The sequence below is a fragment of the Anas acuta genome, chromosome 1 (assembly GCF_963932015.1).
Source record: "Anas acuta chromosome 1, bAnaAcu1.1, whole genome shotgun sequence".
In the NCBI taxonomy this organism is placed as follows: domain Eukaryota; kingdom Metazoa; phylum Chordata; class Aves; order Anseriformes; family Anatidae; genus Anas; species Anas acuta.
In genome coordinates this window covers 82,138,777-82,148,427 of record NC_088979.1, presented here as the reverse complement: position 1 = coordinate 82,148,427, position 9,651 = coordinate 82,138,777, and positions in this window count along the sequence as shown.

Sequence of the window (9,651 nt, the reverse complement as noted above, 5' to 3'; positions counted from 1 at the left end):
TAAAGAGAATTGCAGCAATTTGAATCCTGACATTACTGCAGGAGATTAAAAGATTTTCTTATCAGACAATTCAGAATTGTGATGATTCACACCTTCATTATTTCTTGAAACACTCCAGCTTCCTCCACAAGTACAGCAAAGGTTTTGCATGACTACATCCCTTAAACTAAACAGTGCTCATGTCATTTTCCCACGGTGCTCAGAACAAACTAGGGGTGAAAGAGTAACCCTTTCAAGCCAGTTAAACAACCATCATTATTTTAAAATAAATGAAGAGGAGCCTGGTTATTTACGACTATGTGCTCATGTTTTATGCATGCCTTACCTCGGAGACATTTGATAGCCCCCTAGAACACTTTGTTAACTGTAGTCTTCAATAACTGTTTGGTAACAAGGTCACATTGGCCTATTTGCACTAAAAAGGTGGAGGTCTGAAGACACAGTGTAAAAACAGAATTAATGCAAAGACACTAGAAAATTATTTTTTCTGATAGGGTTTCCATGCAAGCATAAAACTTGGGTCAGGGAGAGTCACTTCAGTTAAAAGTACATGCCTGCATTCCTCACTGCCAGGTTAAATTGAGGATACACCCAGCCTTGCTGTGCAGGATAGAAAAACAGAATCAGGATGAGCCACCTCCAAGGGTTTCTTAAATTTAGTAAAAAGGAGCCGTCATACTTGCAGAGGGTTTTGCTGAACGCCCCAACCAAACACTAGAAGAGATCAATCTGCCCTTATGTCCTGGACTGCCAAAATAAGGAAGACACCTAAGACTCAGTGAGGAGGTCCAGAGAAGATGCTTCTCTTTTGCAGGTGCCCCATGAGGGGCTCTGCATGAGAACCAGCTGAACACAAAAGTGTTTGTTCAGGAGGTAGCAGTTCTGTTCTGAACACAAAGTATACCTATTACAAGCAAACTGGTGATAGCTGGTAGTTTTCCCGTTCTAATCTTTTCATCAAATTTGGTGGCTCATGGCAGCTAAGAGTACTTTCTCTCTGGTATGTCATAGCACAAAACCAAACCACATCTCTGTACCACCTTTTATTCTGAGTATCCCTAAAATGGCCCTTCAGTGATTTCCAGTCTCCATTTTTCTTTTTAACTGAGAGTTTCATGGGTCAAATATCGAGTAGAATATGAGCCCTGTAACTCATTTAGTTTTGTAGATAGCGTATTGTGCTCAAGTCTCTCATCCATTCATTAATTTGCATTACATCATAAAGGTATTTTTTAGAAATAAAACATGAATAGGGATATTTTTTAAAGCTTTGTGATTAGCTGGAGATTAGAATTCAATTGAACAGTTTAGTTAAATATGGGTTTGTATGTGTTGATACAGCTACCCATTGTCACAGCAGGTATGAGATGTTTGGCAGCTTCCCAGTTTTGCTCTCCAGTGGGGGTTTGTAGCAATGTGAAGAAGTAGCGTCCCACCTTACACTGAAATAAAATATTTCTCAGAAAATGCTCACTGATATCTTGCCAGTTTTATGAGAGAAATTTGTACAAAACTATTCTTGTTTGTTCCAAAGCTTTACTTTCTTTTTGACAGTAATGTCTGGTTTTAGTTGATTATTTATATATGCTTGGGGATTGTTCCCCCTTCAAACTAGCTCTGAAAAAAAAGCAATATTAGAAAAATAAATAATTAGGGGAGCCAACAGTCAGCTGCTTTCTCTGAAGAATATTGGGCAGATGACAAACCCACTACAAAATTTGGCACACTACTCATGAGCAGTAATTTTTCACTAGAAATGACACTCTCAAGATCATGCTAAAGTCCTGTTAGTGTTTCCGACTAAAAGTTCAGGACTGGAATGACAGAGACAAACATGAACCTACTTCTGCGATCTCTCCTTATCATGATGGTGACTCATATATTCCTCAGCGTGAGCTATCACATCTCCTGACCAGTAGCAACATTAATAAATGGTACTCTGAATGAGAGAGTTTTTCGAAATAATCTATTCCAGGTTAGCCTATCATTACCAATAAAATACCTGTGATTTGCACTAACTGTGCAGTTTGAGAGCTTTTTTCCCCCATTGTAACTCTTTGCTCATTTAACTCTCACAAATTAAAAATAAATAAATAAATAAATAAAGTCCTCAAAAATATTCCCAGCAGCTTTTCTGGGCCTGAGCAGTTCCACAAGTATTAAGAAGTCATGTTTAGCTGTGCTGTTACCAGTATACAGTGAACACATTTGGTACATTAGTCCTTGATTGCCTGGTGAAAACCAAGAGTCAAACTGCAGCGTCGCCTTCTGCATTAGGAAACTTCATAGTTAGAGCAAGCCCTGAAGCACACTAGTGTCAGGGCCACTTGTTAAATGTACAATGCAGAAGTGAGGGACCCAGAATCCCAAATCAGGAGGCTATGTCACCCAGAGAGCAGTTGCCTGGAGGGCCAGGTGCACAGAGAAGAAGGGTGCTACACTGCGGCAGGCCATGCACACCGAGGCGTTTCTTCATGCCCCTCCGTGACTGCCCCATGCCACAGCTCTGCTTTGCTCCTGGAAACCTGACCTTGTTCTTGCTAAAGCAGGAGCAGAAATCCCACATCAGTTTCAATCATAGCAGGTCAAGCTTTAAAGGCAGGTGATGAAGGCAATCCGTGTGCACCTACAGAGCTCTGCAGCAGTGTAAGGCCACGGTCCCCAAAGATAAGGATCACATGCTGGTGTAGTGTTACAAATGCTGCACCAAAACATCCTTTCTGCCAACATCTAAGCAATGGCAAGGAAGCACGACGATGCAGGTTCAGCCCTATGCCCTGCCAGAAACCTGACTTTACACACTTGTCTCCTCTATGACCCGACTAATCTAGCAAGTGACAGCCTCGTTATAAATATCCAAGAACCACGAGGTTGTCACTTTCCCACTGTCACAGCTAATTAACTTCTAGGAATAACTATGGGAACTATTTTATTTCGCCATCCCAAACATGGGCCCAGAGTGAACGTGTGTATCTGCCCTGCCGGAACTGGCTGAGAAAAAACACCCCCCTGCTGAACAGCAAGGCAGGTCGCTGCCTGCGGGTACAGGCTGTGCATCCAAGGCACACTGAGTGGCTAAAGCAGCACCAACATCTACACCTCCTAGAGAGAGACTCATTTGTGTGAAACCCTCCAAAAGCACATGCACACCTCAGAAATCTGTTTATATAAACTGTTGTTTTGGTTTAGAAAAATCTAGATGTAACCCCATAATTAGGAACTGCTAAATTGCCTGCTCTTTAGTCAACGGCACAAGGAGAAATTTATTTCATTTAATAAACCAGTCCTAATGATTACTGCTTGTTTGCTTCCTAAATCTCAAAGCAATCATGTACTGCAAGTGCAAAATGCTGGGAAGGGGGTTTGTCTCCCAAACCTAAGTGACAAGAAATCTCCCCAGTTTCCCAGGCTGAGGACAGATTTCCCCCAGCAGCCCTTTCCCACTGACCCACAAGCCTCCTGCCAGCTCCTGCCCAAAGAGAGGGACCTTGACTTTCCGAGTGGAGGGCTGCCAAGAATGTAAAACCAACACCTACATCTCGGGGACAGCAGAAAGCTGTAAACTGGCTGTTTATAGAGCAACGATTGTTTTACAATAATTGTCTGCTATACCTGCATCCTGTTCCTGTTCCAGGAGTTTACAATGGATCAATGTACCATAAGTGTTTATATCCAGATCAGCCTGTGACGGCACATTTAAAAGACCTTTTCTTTCCCTCAGCTGAACTGCCCAAAGAAAGCAGCCCTATCAGGAATTTGTTCTCCCCTTAAATAAGAACCATGAAAAAGCAGCGATCTCTCCCTCCTTCTGCCCATGCACAAGCCCTGCAACACAGAAAGGACAGTACAAGCCCAAATGGCAGGAGGAGGCTGTATCATCTGTGATCTCCTTTTTGCAGAAGCTTTTGGAGTTGCAGGGTGGCTCTCCAGACAGCTTTCCAGGAACTGCCAGCTGGAATGGCAATGCAGAGAAGCCATGCTTTGCATATGGACATATGTGCACTCACATACCTCCACAAAGCCTCTGAACTCACTGCAGGAAAGGTTTTTGTTTTGTTTTGTTTTGTTTTCAAACAGCAGGATAAGTAATGCATGGAAAGTACCCTACCTCAAAGTCCTTGTGAAGATCAGCCCCTTCGATCTTGCCATGGTAGCAAGGTGATCCCACCCACAGTTGGGACAAATGCTACTGCTTTCAGCTCACTATCTGGTGGCAAAAACTATTTAAAATTCATAGACAGAAAAAAATGACAGAGCTGAGAGGCTGAAGTTAGAGTGAGCCAAGAGTAGGAAGTGCTGCACATTGTATCCTAGAAACAGCCTTCAGCTCTTCAGTGCTTTTCAGTTATTCATTGTACAGAGAAGGCTGGAAGAACTGGTGCAAATAAAGTAGGTATCAGCTGAATTATTGCCACGTGGTTGTTAATCCCCCAAATTTCAATCGTATTGTCATTAAAATTTAACAGGGTGACATGCCCTGAACTATAGAAACACAACTGAGTCTGTACTTTAGGAAGGAATTTACGTTTATGTGTGTGGGAAAATCAAGAGCTAGGAAGAAGGTGGAAGGAGCCACCTGAGATATTCCCTCACTTAGGGCCATGAAAAATAATGCCTAGAAAATGCTAAAATTGCATCATGTAATTTTATCTATAGTTTAGACCATTAAAACATATATGTGAAAGACTGAACACATGGTTTCAGGAAGCATATTTTTAAAAAGATGAAGATGGTTCTCTCCAAAGAAGAGCTTGATTTATTTGCTCATTATAAAAGAGAATCTAGTCATGTTTTCAGTGGTGCTACGGGAAAAAGTGGTTGTCCTTGGAGAGCTGAACAAAGCTGGGAGTGAACCTAGTAGATTAAAAAGCAGTCTTGGAATGAGCAGTCTTGGAGCAAAAGATCTGTACAACCTTAATAAAATCTAAAATCACAAAAAATTCACCTGTTTTCAGATTTCTCTTGATTTTGCAGCTGAATCAAGTTTGCTTTGATGAAAGGAGTTATCGTGTTTTGCAAGTCCATATTATGGCCAATGGGGAGAAAGTGATTAAAAATGGATCGTATGTATTGTGCTTAGCTTTACCCAAGGCTGAACCTTCAAACAGAAATTCCAGCATGTATGAGGGGAGGAAAATCTAACCGGGGAAAGAGAGAAGAATATAGCTTGTAAATTCAGAATTATTTCATCAAAGTTAAATAGATTGTCTTTTTTTCATAGCAGGAATTACAAGTGACAGATGGTCTTGCTGCGGAACCAAAGGTGTAGAAGTCCTGAGATTCAATCTGTATTTCTGGCTCTGAAACAGATTTCCTGTGCAAGATAGGATAAAAATCAACATTTCAGTAATGGCTAGCTTTTTTGACTTAATCTGATTAACACCTAAGACCTGATCTTCAGAAAAGTGAACAGGGAGCCCCTGTTTACTTGCTGTGGAAGGAGTAAATGTAAAGACACTCAAAAGACAGCTTCCTTCTCTCAGATTGGATAGCAAAGGCTGAAAATTTAAAAATTAAATAAGTGGTGCCAAATCTTCAAAATTCAGACCAGCTGCCTTTCCAGGCTATAGTTTTTCTATGTATGAAACAGATCCATTTTTCCATTTATCAAATTCCTATGTTCCTGTATGTACACAGGTCAACAAGACCTCAAACAAGAGAAACAGAGCAGAAGTAACACCAATAACACTACCTACAGCTAAGATTACCTTTTACATTTTCCATTACATAAGTCTGCCTGCGTTTAAGACTCACCAACTTTGTTCATATGCATTGAAATTGCCTATTATGGTGCTGAATTACATTAAGCTGAATTTGAATTTTATTTCTGTATGCAGATATATTTTTAGTTACCTTATACAGTTCACTCATTTCTGAAAATGGTAAATTGACTTTTTCTCTAACCTCAGCATTAAAATAAATGCCATCATAATACTGAAACTCTTCAGTAACCCTGTACTTTTGACCAGAGATTATAAATTCAGCAAAGACGAGGGTGAAACCAGGGCAAGCATTTACAACTCATGTGAAAAATCTGCTCAGGTTCTGCTGTACAGGTCTCCCGAGGTCCCAAGCCTGGGGGACCTACTCGATATGCTCCCATCTGAACAGAGCACACTGCACCTTACAGCCGATGGGGCTGAGCAGGACTTCCCTGCTCTTGACATATTGCAGCAAGTCAAGGATGCTGCTGCCAAAATTGCCTCAATACCCTCTGCCTGCCCCTGTTCTGGTGCTTCACCAAGGTGGAGAAGGAGGAGAAGTGCAGCTGCCATGGAGGAGCTAGGAAGAGGCTTAGTAACAAGAGAGGAGCAAGAGGCTGAGGTGGAGCAGACCAAACTGCAGGGTGGAGAAATGAAGACATTCAGTGAGGATGAAAAGGTTACGGGGGAGACAGCAAGTGGCACAAGAAGAGGTGCAAAATGGACCAGCTTAGGAAAGATGGGACTAGAAAGAAAATCAAAACAGAGAAAACCAGTATTTCTCCACCATCATCAGACTGTGGAGAAAAATAACTAAACATGGGCTTCTCCTTCAAGTTCCCATGTCTGAGCATCCTGTTACCCTAATTGGTACAGATCTCTGATTTACATCTACATTTTAATCCTGTTAATGGAACATGAAATAATACATTCAGTTCCAGATGATGGGTGGTATCATTTTGCTGCATTTAAAAAAAAATATTTTAGAAACAAAAACATTAGAATGTTATTTTTAAAAAACGTGGTTGTGAAATCCAGTGTTATAGTCTATTATTCTAGGAGTAAAAGTTCTTGTGCAGGCTTACTCTGCCATCCTATAACATGTATTTTGACACTGTCTTCATCCTTGATTTATCTGAAAGTTACGTGATCTCACATTATTGTTTATATTGAGTGAAAAATATGTTTTTAAAATTCATGTGCTTTTCTGCATATTCTAGTGTGAAGAGCTTGCACAAATTCTGTCCTATAACATTCTGAGGAGGTATTGGTAAAAATTAACATTTTGACACCTCTCAAAAATATTCCTTGCTCCTTTGTATTATGCAGAACACCAAATCAAAAATAAAAACGAAGAACAAAATCAAATTTGTAGATAAATAAAAATGACTTTTCTTTCTATTGCTGCCATTCTTTTGAAACAATATGCTTTGCAAGGCTAGTCAAAAAGTAGAAGATAAATAACTGGAAAATGAAAGACAGTCTGCTATACTTTAGACTGTGAACAGAGAGAAGCTAAGTATTTGCTGCCCTCAAGTGGTATCCAATTTTCTTCTTACTACAGGTATCCACAAAGCTTCATTCTTATAGCTCAAGTTCAGGGCTTTTTTGAAAGAAAATGGGGAGCTCAGAACAAGAAGACTTCAATTACCGTTCTATATATATATATATGCTTTTAAAAATATTTATTTCTCTTTATATACTCAAAAGATCTTTGATAACCCTGATCTTGGATATGCTTCAGTTCTGCTCTAGTGCACTGTAGAAAAGGATGCTGGCATACACAACCACACAAAATGTAGGCTCCAAAATAATCTGAATATTGCAGATTGCCCTTTTGTGGCTTTGAGTTTTGGGCTATGTAAAACAAACCAAGAAATATGGCCTAAGAAAAAATGTTCTTGCTCAAGACGCCATTTCTAAATTGCAATGGGGAAAGTTTAAGTTTGTCATGTGTTTACAGAAGAACATGCTGAGTTACTGATAATTGGCTAAAAACATTATGGAAAATTCAATTCCTATCATGCTTCAGAGGTGGGGTATAACTCCCGTTGCAGCTTAAAAATAGCTGGATCATATTCTAACTCAGCTGAAATGAGTAGTAAGAATTGGATTTTCAGACTGCATTGCATGAGAAAACACACTTTTTCCAAATATACCCCAAACAGAAAACTTCTCTGAAAATCCCAATACCTTTCTACAATGTTAGCCTGTTTTTCCAAACCAGCTCCAATTCTTACTGCCTGAATAGTGATTAAGAGATCCTTTTATTGGAGCATATTTTTATCTACCCTCTGCATCCAGGAGTATTCACGAACCGCAGAACCACTCTATTGCATCAGACTAGTAACGTGTGTCGTTGGTGCATTCAGAGGCCATGAATGCCAGGTCCCATGGTGGTATGTCACACAGATAGTAAGTAAACAGATGGTGCCTCAAGGATAATACATGGTCTCAGTTACAAGAAGATGCAGCAATTAGACAAAAAAAAAAAAAAAAAAAAAAAAAAAAAAAAGGGGGGGGGGGAATAGGAATAGGACAAAAAAGTAAGGGGAGCAAGTTCTGCACTGTTCCCTATGTCTTTATGTAATTAAAAAAAAACACACATCTGCATATTAACATGAAATAACAGCTCTGGAAGCATTTGTATTTTCCTCCCTCTCCAATTTTATCCCAATGTCCCTGTCCCTCTCTGACATATGTTGCAATCCTATTGTGAAACCAGTCATTTTCTGAAATGTCTGAAAATAGCAGGTGGGCATGATGTGAAATGACTAAACCCCTATCATTTGGGAAAGTATCCAAAGGAGATGTAAATTACACATTTTTTTAAAAATGGAAAAAAGAAAAGGAAAAAGGACAGTAAACAATGCAGTCTTTTCTATTTACTTCTAAGATCATACACACCCTGAACTAGGATAATCGCATCCTTCTGGACCCTCACCTGGAAAACTCCTGCTCCTGCCTCCCACTGCTGTTGGGAACCTGGCCCAGGCCCAGGCAATGCCAGGGATGTGTCTCTGCTGCCTGGGGGAACCAGCAGAGCCCGACAGAACCAGCATATTATTCAGAGCAAAACATTACATTTGTGTGCAAATCGTGCTGCAGGTGCTTCAAGCTGAGAGGCTCAGCCTCAGCTGCCCCCTCAAAGCCCGGCTTTAACCCTGGCATTTGGCTTGCCTGCTTTTATGTAGAACACCCTTTTCTCTCCATCTGTGAAACCGCGCCATCTTCCGCGTTTATTTTTGAAGCCATGGAAGAATACACGTCAGGTCCCAGAGCACATTTGTTTTCACAGCCAACTTGGAATTGCAGCAATTAAACTTCAGGTTTGCTTGGTAATATTGGCAGACACTTCTCTTCAGGGCACTACACCTATATTTGAGCCAACCCTCAGGTGAGTGTTCCCACTCTTTGTGAGTGTGAGCACAGTGAGTAACAGCAACACATGCTCATTTCTACAAACACCTTCTTCGGTAAGAAACTGTCGAGGACACAAGGGAAACCTATTCCTAGGCTACTTCCCATAAAAGATCTCCTTTGGTTTGAGCAGCTGTATTTTACTAGGTGGTCTACCTATGAAATCCATGATGGGCAGGGCATCAGCAGCATGTCAAGGACTCTTAAAAAGGGGTAGCAACAAAGCCTAAGGTTCGACATAAGCCAGGCAGAAAAGCTGCAGAGATCTCATACCTCCCAGAACCCTGCCTGGATCCAGCCCCACTTGCAGAGGAGCCATCATAGAGCTCAGGTTGGCCACCCTGGGGATTTTGCAGCACAATGAGTCATCAGAGCATGCTTAGAGCTGAGATCTGGACCATTTTTGTCAGGGTTGTGCTGTAGATGTTTGGTGAAGTGATCTTGTAGGACCTTGTCCTTTCACCACTTGTTGCCACAAAAATGCTTTCCTCATGCTTGGCAGGCACAGGCAGTTGATCAGGCAGAAATG